The sequence below is a fragment of the Lactuca virosa genome, chromosome 3, assembly GCF_052849685.1.
Source record: "Lactuca virosa cultivar CGN04683 chromosome 3, Lactuca_virosa_CGN04683_v6, whole genome shotgun sequence".
NCBI lineage: Eukaryota > Viridiplantae > Streptophyta > Magnoliopsida > Asterales > Asteraceae > Lactuca > Lactuca virosa.
The window spans coordinates 322,612,833-322,626,007 of NC_136428.1; positions in this window are offsets into that span (position 1 = coordinate 322,612,833).

The window sequence follows — 13,175 nt, forward strand, 5'->3', positions numbered from 1 at the left end:
TCTCCTTAGAGATAGTATTCTTTGGGACACCTAATAGTCTAACAAATCTCTATGACATGCTCCACTCTCCATTGTGTCTGCTCCCTCCAGTTCGCAGGAAGCGCGAGTTCTTGCATAACCCTTCGACTAACGCCTAAACTGGCGTTGCGTCCACATTTCCCTTATGACCTGGGTTATAAAGCTTAACGCAACTTACCGTCTACTTTGCTCAAGTATTATGTCGCGGAGGTAATCATGTGGTTCTCAGCATTCTAGTATTAACTTTGGAGAATGCGATCTATCGTGTATAGGGTGTTGGTGACTTTTCTCGCATGAGGAGGCATTGTGCCCTAGGCACTACTCGTCTCTATCTGGATGAACGAAGTGCCTGAGTAGTGCGAGTATCCCTTGCAACTACTCTTCAGGTGTTTACTAAGTTTCTCTATCTAGATTAAATCTAGATAGAAATGGATTCTGCTACCCAGAACCTCTAATTTCTTCATCCATTCTTCTCAGAGTTTAACCTGTCATAGCTTTTCAGGTTTATTGGCTCACTGCTGAGGTGGTCAATTTGCGGATTTAAGCGTGAATGGACGGTCGTAGTCAATGTCTTTGACTCTTACGACTTGAGTTACTTTTTCCTAATTGAGAGTGTCAGCTACTATGTTGACTTAACCGGGATGACAACAAATTTCGAATTTGTAGTCATTTTAGTAGTTCAACCCACAATAGTTTCCTTGACTTCAGCTCCTTCCCTAGGGGTATATATGATGAAGGGCTTTATTTTAAAGTTCATGGTAGACCTCATACCCGGCTCAATCACTATTACTCGGTGTATGCAAGTTGTATATAATTGGGATCGACAGGATGTTCAGATGTGTGGCCCCACCCCAAACCCACAACCAAACAAGGAACAGGGAGTAGGGAGGAAGCACACATCTTCAATTTTATTGATCCAAATTATATACCACTCTAATGCATATACTCAGTAGTAGTAAATTAATCCCATGAGTTATTTTCTCTTGATTCACGAACTAGCTCGTACGGTGCAAATGGCCTTTCTGCAGGATCTACTGAGTAGGCCTCGGGCGGTTATGGTCTTCCGGAATCTGCAGTGCCATTCACTTTAGGTTTTAAAGTCTAAAGGGGTTGGTTAACAGCGCGTGATACCCCACTCCTGGGTACTTCTGAAGGTTGGATGAAAGAGACGACCGATGGTTTGCATTAGGTTTTCTTATTAGGTTCTAAAGAACCTTTATTTGGCGTTTAGGATAAGGTAAAAGCTCTTTTTACACAACACTAGAAAATTTTCAAATGGTCGCATCAATTCGAACCATGGCTGACGGTAGTGTCGAAATTAGCAAATATCGACAAGATATAGAATGAAAATTTATAGGACCATGTGTTGAACAGGGCACACAAGTTCCTAGCATCGCGGGCTTCGTCCACGGTATTACTATCGTGGATACTTGGACCGACATGAGTGACACTGAACTCTAGGGGTCCTGATGTTTTGGAATAATGTACTTTTCATGAATGGATTTCTCACGAGGCCTCTCTATAACCGCCTAGTATACACTAGTCATGTATAATTAAGATTAAAAGGACTGTTGACTGAGCGACTCCGCCCTAAATCCACAACCAAACAAGGAACAGGAGATAAGGCAGCATCACTCACTCGAGGTCTATCGATCTTAATTATAAATGGCCTTAACGTATATACTAAGCCATCATAGCTTTACCTGATGGGTTTTCAAGTTTTATAACAGTGCTGCGACTTTCGCCTTAACGAGGGAGTAATTACAATTACAATTGATTAATTAAAGTTTTCGGTTAGCTACTTAGGATTGAGAAACGTACCAAAATTCTACCGGGTTCCCTGATGTTTCCCCCTAGGCATTAGGGTTAAACCCCTCCTGCGCCCTTGTCATTTCTTTCAGTTGGGCAGTCCCTCTTGAAGTGCCCAATTTCACCACATAGGTGGCATATTGGACTGCTCCCAACATTGGTGGTTGATGTAATAAAGTCAACCGGGGTTCTGCAGTTGCGAGCGGTATGCCCCTTCATGTTGCACCTAACACAAAAGGGTTCTCGACAGACTCCATAATGATGGTAGTCACACTTGCTGCAGTGGGGGAGGTTTCCTAGGTATGGTCTTCTTGGTGTCGAGACAGGCGGGTCGACAGGGGTATTGATCACCTCAGCTTGCTGCCCCTCAGTGGGTCCTTGAGTCGAGGTACTTCCCTCCTCGTTCCCAAACATCCTTTTCAATGGGTTAGGTTGGAGTTCTTGGGTGGCTTTACACACCGGTGCTGGTTGCTGATGTCCATTGCTATGATCGGGATTCCCGATAGGGCTCCTGCTAACATTGGCGTTGTTAGCGTTCAGGTGAGCCATGACAGCTGCTACGGCTGCTGAAACTGCAGCTTGAAACGTAGCTTCATCGATTTGAAGAATCGGTGTCTTACCAGCGGGTTGGTTACATTTCTTTGGAGGCATGGTTTTTCCTACACGAAAAGGAACACAAGCTGATGAGAAACGATGGTTAACCCTAGTCGTATCTTTCTTTACTATGATAGGCATAAATTTTTCCCGCGCCTTGCTTTATGGTTATCTGAGCGTCGACCTACATCGCTATGATGCAGTCTGGGTAACAGAGTAGGTGTAAGTGTATCGGAAAGCCATAAAATGGGTGTCGTTCCTACTAAGTTATCTTTATATTGGAGAGGTTCACTCTCCGGCTTTGAAAAGATTTGAGAGAAGTTCGGAACGAAGATTACGGAAGAAAATGCTCATGAAAACTTATGGCTAAACACTCTCAATCGAGGTTTTGTGATCCGCCCTATTTATATTAATCGCGACGGGAAAGACGATTTGCCTAGCACTTAGTGTGAGTAGTGTAATCACTAACTCACTAAATTGTATTATTTTATGGATTATTAGCGTGACGTTAAAGAGGTAGAAACACTTCTCGGGCTCCATGCATTGGCTCCCTCTGTCCACCTCTTATTCCTGACTGGAATAAGCGTTGGTTTCCTCCGGGTATCTATATAGGGTTCTCTGCTCTCGCAGACATATTGAATTTCTGCTCCGCCTTACTTCCAATTCTGACTCTGAGTGTCATCACTTCACAATGGATGACTGGAATCTCAGAAGTTCAGGCGAATTTCCCACCGTTGTCCCTAAAAGGTATAGGCACATGGTGATTTCAATAGTATCGTCCCTGTTCATTTATTTCCTAATTGGAAATCTTCTCAATGAACCTCTTCTGGGTCTTTATTGACTCCTCTGCTGATTACTGAAGTGGATAAGGTTTCCTAAAGGGGTTTGTGCGAGAAAGGGGAATGTCTAAAGAATCTTAAGAGATTATTAAAACATTTTACTGGGTGATCCATATCGAGTCCGGCTACAATTACATAGTATACACAAATCATATATAACTTAGATCTGATAGGCCTTCGAATATGTGATACTACCCTATATCCACATCCGAACAAGGAAAAGGAAGTAGAGCGAAACCACATATTCTTAGCCTATGAGATCCGCACTATACATAACCTTGGGAGTATACACTTTGTAATCATAGGTCTATCAATAAGGATCTCTTTTAGTTTTCATGCAAGGTTATTTATGGTTCCTAAAATACTCCTATAGTATTTTAAACTTTATGTTTGGCTCTAGCATTCCTATTTGGTAAGTTTCAGATTCGTTGCAACACCACCATCACCCCCAAGCACACGTTAGTCGCATCTCGAATAAATGTAGTTGATCAGGTTACATTTATTACAGCTTACGATTACATAACTGCCCAGGTTTGACGGTAATGCTCAACATCCAAAGACTTTTATTCTTATTCTTCTTGTGATACTTTCTTGGATTTTTATATATTCTGGATGTTCTTATACTTTTGTAAAATATGGTTATATTTTAAAGTATAATTCTTGGTCAGAGTGTTTTTATCCCATTGTATTTATAGGTTGTATATCTTTTATGATTTGATATACTTAGCTCACTATAAACAATGTTCTGATACCAATCTGTCACACCCCAAAACCGGAACGACGGAAACGTTCTGGGGTGGAGGACGTCATGTCAAGTATCACAACATATGCAGTATAGTAATCAAAGTAAAACAACCATTGCATTAATAGTAATAACTTTGCATAGGTTACATTTAGCAACAACATCAAAAGTAAATACAAAGAATAACATAAAATGCAGCTCGGTACAAGGCTGTCTTCACAAAAGCTCCCGGAGTGTACATGTCTACTGACAACCTGAGAATACAAGTTATTTTGAAAGAGAGTATCAGCATTTTAATGCTGGTGAGTTCATAAGTATTTTAATGACATTGATGTAAATACATGTTTTTCCTCAAAATAATCTTATTAGATGATGGTGATAAAGGTTTATAAAGTATTTTAGTTCTTTCAAGAAAATCCTATATTTTCTAACAAAAGTAGTCTTCTACGAAGACCCGACTGTTTTGAGTTTAAAGAGCATTTTTCCCCAAACGTTACTATCATTTATCAAAATATACTTTTACATTAATGAGTATGTGAGAAAATCACAAGCAAAAGTAATAGGGAAAATAATCCTTTACTTCAGCAATGATGTTGCCGTTTATAAAGGAATAAAATACAGACTCCAAGTAGTACTAAATGAACAATACACCTCAGAAAGTCTAAATGAATGAAATGCAGACTCCAGGTGGTATTAAATGAACAATACACCTCGGAGAGTCTAAATGAATGAAATGTAGACTCTAGGTGGTATTAAATGAACAATACACCTCGGAGAGTCTAGCATAGCCTTTAATCCTAAATAGGTTAGTTTAAAGGTTTAAAATGTGGCCTAGTGTATGACTAGGAAAATATATTATGAGGGTTTTATATGTAGAAAAATAACGTGATAACACTTATTACCTTAAAGCCATGAATTATAAGGTAAATGTAAAGATACTCGTAACCATACTGATTGACGGATGTAAACACGACGACCTGCTGGCGTCGAAATGAATGTGACATTTATCACCCGTTGGCTTGGTCGGCCGGGACTGTAGCTAGCAGTCAGGATGTGGGATGGTCTGTCCCGTATAGATCTATACACACAATGCCCGCTCTCCCTCAAGGAGACTCTGGTTACCACTCGACAACGGTGAAATCCGCGTCATGAGGATGTATCTCATGTTTTAATTTCTATATACCTTTCTTTTCACTAAAAGTACAAGTTTTTAGAATATATATGTAACTAAGTTCTCCTTCATGAAAGTTATGGTTGGTTCCTAAACTATACCTATTATAGTTTACTTGAGAGGTTATCTAGGTACCTTTGCTACCCAAAGGTGTTGAACTGGAGTAAGAGTTTTAATATCTAACCAGATATATGTTGGATAAGGTGTCTAAGTCCATAACTATTTCTGGTATGTATATGACCCGACCCGGCATGGTCCATTTGGGTTGCATGGCACCATGCAATTGGATAAACTAAAATGAGAGAAATAACACTTATGGTTTATTAATATATTATAAGTTCTAATATATTAATAATATTATTTAATTAGTTTGATCAAGAATTAATTAAGTGATCAAAAGATAACTAATTAAATATATGGGTAGATTATGTAAATCTTCCATATCTTATATAGTGGGCTAAGAGGCTCCATGGATTATCAAGTTGGGTTCCACCCATAGGACGCTCCATGGATGCTCCATGGAGTTAACCCATGGATCATGAAATGAAGAGTCATGTTACATTAGGGTTTACCTAATGCAACACACTATATAAACAAAGGTGTTCTCCCCAAAATCGGCGACACTAAGAAACAAGAACGCTAGAGCCGATTTTGCAAGTGTAAGATTCTCTCAAAGTTTACTCCTTTGCATTTGGTGTTGTGTGAAGCATTTGAGGCATCACACTTGGGGTGCTAGGCTCACAAGGTTTCAAGGATCATAATCAACAACAAGGTAAGTTATTCTATCTTTCATTCAAGTTAAAAATGTTCCCCATGTATGCTAGATAGGAATATAACCTTGGAATTCAACTTTGCATGATAATTAGACAAACATAGATCCAAGGTTATTAGGGTTGCATGTACACTTAGGAAGTGTTAGAATGCTCAAAACCCATCAGTGGTATCAGAGACTAGGCTTGTTTGTTGTTTTTTTCTGCAAACTGCTTGAAAAAATCGTTTTTCTGTTTTCTGCTCGTATGAACTCGCCGAGTCCATGGGGGAACTCGACGAGTCGATGAACAAATGCAAGTTACTCGTCGAGTCTATTCTTGCACTCGACGAGTAGAGGCTGTAGTTTTCAGAATTTCGACATTTGTTGCTGGAAATGGACTAGAAACATTACCCTAAACTGTTTTGGTGTTTTAAAAGTTGTCTTAGATGGTGTAATGTTTATGCTAATCCATTTACAATGGAAATTATCAAAATTACAAGTTCTTTAAGTGTAATTTTTTATTCTTGAAAGTGTTCATATTCATGTTCTTGAACTTATGAAGATTAGATGATCATAGGAATTGTTTGTAACCTTCATGGTAGTTTAATTCATGATCATAATGTGTTTTAATGGAGTCCATAACTTGTCCTCAAGTTATGGAAAACCAAAAGTCTCACTTTTATTAAAGCCATTAAAAGAACACAAGAGTTATAAAAATGAAGAGTCTTCATTTCTATTACTCAATTAATTCATAAGTTATAAGAAATGAAAAGTTTTGGAAGTTTACAAAACTTGCCCTCAAGTTTTGGAACAAGTAAAGTCTTGATTAAAACTTTAGTTCCAACCCTTAGAATTTTAAAAGTTAAAATTCAACCCTTATACTTTATAATATTTTAGTTACTAATATATATATGTATAAGATCAAGTCGTCTTACCGCTACTACGCCTCATTCACGAAGCCGGTCTATAAGGGGGGTATAAGGTTATTGCCTATAAAATGGCAACTTAATGGGTGTCCACTCTCACCCACCGCTTCCTTGATCGGTGGAAGGTCGTTAGCCGAACGGGTAGGACAAGGACTTATAAATTCTCATTAAAAGTATGATGAATATTATAAAGTAACTAAATGCTTTTATTAAATTCCCAATCTTAGTGACTTTAGGAAAATGTGAATAAGGTGCTAATCCATGAAATTACACTTTACACTTTGTTTAAGTCGTTAGTGGAGCTCGTGTGGTAAACCGGCACACTAACTTGGACTTAACAAGGAAGGTAAAGGGTGACTTAAAGTTTATTATAGGTCGGTGGAGCTCGTGTGGTTAACCGGCACATCGATTGAGTAATAAACATTAAGTGTACCAAGTGGTTTGCATGGTTACTTCACACCTCGTTTTGTGATCCTCGATATCCCAGTCACAAAACTTGGAGGGCACACTCGAGATTGAACCATGCCTTTGAAAAGTTCATTGAATCTCAAAAGAATCTAGGAATTTCTAAGAACCAATTAAAAACCTAATATCTATATTTCGTTTTTCATGGTGGAAATTGGTGAATCGTCATTCACCTACCTTTCAAATATGTTATAGCTTGGATTACGTCATACCTCTTCTAAGTTATAATATATTGTGATTGGATCCTAGCCTTAATATTACATTTGGGTGTTTTATTAAGGACTCTCTTAATATCTAAACTAATCTTCTTCTCTTCTTTCAGATGTCTTCAAACAATGCTGATTCTGGCTCTAATCCTAATGGCTCCTTTACCCTTATGAACTTGTGTGGGAAAGTCACTTCTGATGGATCCAACTTCAATGAATGGATCAGAAACATCAGGATGATTACCCGCTACGAGGACAAAGAATATGTCCTTGACAAGGAGCTTAAGGAGATTGATGAGACCACTGCAACTCCTCAGGAGATCGCTGACTTCCGGGCACATGAAAGGGATGCTACAAAAGTGGCTTGCATCATGTTGGCCATCATGACAGCGGAACTCCAAAAGTACTATGAGGACTTCTACCCTTTTGAAATGCACCAAGATCTGATGGAATGATACCATCAAAGTGCACGACAAGAGAGGTATGAAATCATATGCTCTATCATAACAACCATGATGAAGGATGGGGAATCCGTCACGAGCCACATGCAGAAAATGCAAAGGTATGTGGATCGGCTACTGAAGCTTAATGTGAACTTCCCTGAGGAGCTTGCAATAGATATCATTTTGCACTCCTTACCATCGTGCTATGATCAATTCCGCATGACATATCACATGAATAAGGAAGAGGTCACACTCAACAAACTTCAGGGACTCCTCAAGACCGCAGAAACATGTCTTAAGGGTAAGTCGGTTGTTAACACTCCTACTCCAAACTCCGCCCCAGTTTTGGCAATCGGGAAAGGTCGAGGGAAGAAGAGGAAGAGCTCTTCGAAGGGTACCAAGGCTAGGACCCTTGATGGCTTTTCTTCAAGTGGAACCAAGAAAGGTTTCGTCACTCCTTCTTCTGACCCTAAAGAGGCTGAATGCTTCTATTGCCATGAAAAGTCACATTGGAAGCGGAACTGCCCAAAGTACCAGCAAGATGTGAAGGATGGGAAAGTTAAACCCAACCATGCAGGTATTTACACTATCTTATCTAATAACTCACCCCATTCTAACTCTTGGGTCCTTGATACCGGTTGTGGTATTCATATCTGTTCTGATTTGCAGGGACTAAGAAGAAGTGAGAATGTGGAGCATGGAAGAATAAACTTAATCATGGGGAATAGGAAAGCTTTACCTGTCACCAAGATTGGAGTTTATACTTTATCGCTAAGTAGTGGGTTTAGTTTAGATTTGAATAAATGTTGTTATTCGCCAGAAATGGCAAGAAATATTATTTCCTTTCATGCATTGTATAAACAAGGTTTCACCTTTTCATTTGATAATGAAGTTGGTTCGATTAATGATTTCTTTAATAATGTTCTTTATTTTAAAGCATTACCTTGTGATGGTGTGTATGAAACTGTATCTGTGGTTGATAACTTAGGAAATAATGTATTGTGTATTGATTCTGTTAATGATAATAACTTGGATAAAGCATCATTATGGCATTGTCATCTTGGACATATAAGCAAGAAACCTATAGGCCAACTCCAAAAGGATGGGGTCTTGGAGTCATTTGACCTAAAGTCAGATGATAGTTGCGAATCATGCTTACTTGGAAAAATGACAAAGTCACCCTTCACAGGTTCTTATGAGAGGGGTGAAGGTTTGTTGGATCTTATACACACGGATGTGTGTGGGCCCTTCAAACATCCCACAAGGGATGCTAATCGTTATTATTTGACTTTTAGTGATGATTACAGTAGATATGGATATGTCTACTTAATCAAGCATAAGTCAGAGACTTTTGAGAGGTTTAAAGAGTTTAAACAAGAAGTTGAGAATCAATTGGGCAGGAACATTAAGATGCTTCGATCCGATCGAGGTGGCGAGTATCTTAGTTCAGAGTTCCTCGACTATCTTAGGGAATGTGGGATTGTCTCATAATTGACACCTCCCAGGACACCGCAGTTGAATGGTGTAGCTGAGAGGCGTAATCGAACCTTGTTGGATATGGTTCGTTCCATGATGAGTCGAGCTTCGCTACCAATCTCATTTTGGGGGTATGCCTTAGAGACTGCCGCCCATATCCTTAATCTAGTCCCCACAAAGAAAGTTGCCAAAACTCCTCATGAGATGTGGACTGGTAAAGTACCCAAACTAGACCACATTAAGATTTGGAGTTGCGAGGCTTTCGTGAGACGCGAGACTCATGATAAGCTCGAACCTCGAAGTGAGAGGTGTATTTTCATCGGCTACCCACAGAAATCCTTTGGTTACCTCTTCTACAGACCTAGTGAGAATGTGGTCTTTGTAGCTAGGAGGGCTTTCTTTCGAGAGAGAGAGTTCATAAGCCAAGGAGACAGTGGGAGGCAAGTTGCCTTGAAGAAATTCAAGAGTCAAGTGGTGAAGGAACTTCAAACCCTAGCACTCAACTTGAGGAGGAAACTCCTGTTGAGCCAATTGACAAGTCTGTACCTCTGAGGCGTTCCACAAGGGTTAGGAATGCACCTGAGCATTACTATGGATTCCATATTACTGCAGAAGGTGATACACTTATCAGTGATGAGACACTGATAGGTCTGGATGAACCTAACAGTTACGCGGAAGCCATGGCAGGCTCCGAGTCAGCCAAGTGGAAAGAGGCAATGGACAGCGAGATACAGTCCATGTATGACAACCAAGTTTGGAACTTGGTGGAGAATGTACTAGGTCGTAAGACTGTAAGGTGCAAATGGATCTTCAAGAAGAAGACCGACATGGCTGGTAATGTACACACTTATACGGCACGACTGGTTGCAAAGCGTTTCTCACAAACTCCGGGAGTTGATTATGATGAGACCTTTTCTCCAGTGGCCAAGATTAAGTCTATTAGGGTTCTGTTAGCCATAGCTGCATTTCATGACTATGAAATATGGCAAATGGATGTCAAAACCGCTTTCCTTAATGGAAAGTTGGCTGAGGATGTTTACATGAGTCAGCCAGAGGGTTTTGTCAATACAGAGTACCCTAATAGAGTGTGTAAGCTTGAGAAATCCATTTATGGGTTAAAGCAAGCACCTCGCAGATGAAATCTTTGCTTTGATAAGAAAGTCAAAGAATTTGGCTTCTCTAGGAGTGAAGATGAATCTTGTGTATATGTCAAGGCTAGTGGGAGTATAGTTAGCTTTTTGGTATTGTATGTGGATGACATACTACTCATAGGAAATGACAGCCCAACTCTGCAGGAAGTTAAGTCCTGGCTTGGGAAGTGTTTCTCTATGAAGGACCTAGGAGAAGCTGCCTATATTCTAGGGATAAGGATCTTGTGAGACCGGAGTAAAAGACTAATTGGACTTAGTCAGAGTACCTACTTGGATAAGGTGCTGAAGAGATTCGGCATGCATGACTCCAAGAAAGGAGAGTTACCCATCCAGAGTAACGCCAGATTGAGTAAGACACAAAGCCCTAGTACTAAGGCTGAGATAGCAGAAATGAGTCGAATACCTTATGCTTCGGCTGTAGGATCGATCATGTATGCTATGACGTGTACTCGACCTGATGTAGCCTTTGCTTTGAGCATGGTTAGCAGGTATCAGGGGAACCCTGGCAAGGCACACTGGACTGCGGTAAAGAATATCCTTAAGTACCTACGGAGGACTAAGGACTGGGTCCTTACCCTCGGTGGGAGTGAAGACTTGAGAGTTGTAGGGTATAGTGATGCTAGCTTTCAGACTGATATGGATAATTTCCGCTCTCAGTCAGGCTGGGTCTTACCTTAAACGGAGGAGCAATTTCTTGGAAGAGTTCCAAGCAAGAGACAGTGACTGATTAAACTTGCGAATCAGAGTATATAGCAGCTAGCGAGGCAGCAAAGGAGGCGATACGGCTGAAGAACTTCATTGGAGACCTTGGATTTATACCAACTATTAAAGAGCCAATGGAAATTTTCTGTGATAGTGAAAGTGCAGTTGCCTTAGCAAAGGAACCAAGGGATCACGGGAGATCCAGACACATCGACAGAAAATACCATTTCATCAGACATCGAATAGAAGAAGGACTCCTCGTGGCAAAGAGGGTATCATCGGATGAGAATCTAGCAGATCCCCTCACGAAGGGACTCACTCGGGTTAAGCATCTCCAGCATGCTCGGAGCATAGGGCTGAAGGATGATATTAGATTTAGTAGTTAGATAACCTTGAAATTTGTAAAGTGTAATTGACATTAGATGATGAATAAAAGGTGTTTTATTTATGAGTAAAGTGTTGCTATCTCTTGTCGATCGTTTACTATATTTCTTTTGCATGTTTTGACTTCCAGAATAATTATGTTTGGTATATCATATTATTCGAACCTCCACAGTCGGTCATATGTCGGAAGTAGGTATGAATCAAGACTGTCATGATTGGTTGCAGAGGTCTAAGTTGTTGGACATGGCTACAACACTTATGAGTGCTCATAAGTTCTGAGCATTGGAATCAACCCACACTCACTGGAATCACTTCATGGAATTTATCTCGAGTGATCATGAGACGGTAATATCATATAAGTCTTCAAACCTAGATATATGATTTGTTACTTATGAGTTGGTTATGCATTGATTGTACGAAAACGCATCGGTAACTCGATTTTATAAAACATGCTCTTGTGTATAATTTAATGAGTAGTAGAACAAACATATGAGTCGAAGTTTATCTGTTCCTTCTTGGATTAGAAGCTGATATCTGGGCCCCTCGATGATTTTGTTTTGACCTATGTACCGGGCCCGGTCAGAACTAAGTTGATGTGTTCAATTAAGTTCTTTGTCAAACAAATCGGAAATCGGGAAACAAACTGCTGGACAATAAGTAAGACATTGTTCCATGTATTTGTCCGGCTGATATCTAGAACAGAGGATTATATGATCACTTATCTTAAATGGTGTATCATCATCTTCTCAGTTCCGAGAGACCTTGAAAGAGCTACGATTGCTGATTGGTTCCTGAAGTCATAATTGCAGTTATAGTTATTTGACTTATCCAAGTGGGAGACTGTTGGATAAGGTGTCTAAGTCCATAACTATTTCTGGTATGTACTTGACCCGACCCGGCATGGTCCATTTGGGTTGCATGGCACCATGCAATTGGATAAACTAAAATGAGAGAAATAACACTTATGGTTTATTAATATATTATAAGTTCTAATATATTAATAATATTATTTAATTAGTTTGATCAAGAATTAATTAAGTGATCAAAAGATAACTAATTAAATATATGGGTAGATTATGTAAATCTTCCATATCTTATATAGTGGGCTAAGAGGCTCCATGGATTATCAAGTTGGGTTCCACCCATAGGATGCTCCATGGATGTTCCATGGAGCTAAACCATGGATCATGAAATGAAGAGTCATGTTACATTAGGGTTTACCTAATGCAACACACTATATAAACAAAGGTGTTCTCCCCAAAATCGGCGACAATAAGAAACAAGAGGGCTAGAGCCGATTTTGCAAGTGTAAGATTCTCTCAAAGTTTACTCCTTTGCATTTGGTGTTGTGTGAAGTATTTGAGGCATCACACTTGGGGTGCTAGGCTCACAAGGTTTCAAGGATCATAATCAACAACAAGGTAAGTTATTCTATCTTTCATTCAAGTTAAAAATGTTCCCCATGTATGCTAGATAGGAATATAACCTTGGAATTCAA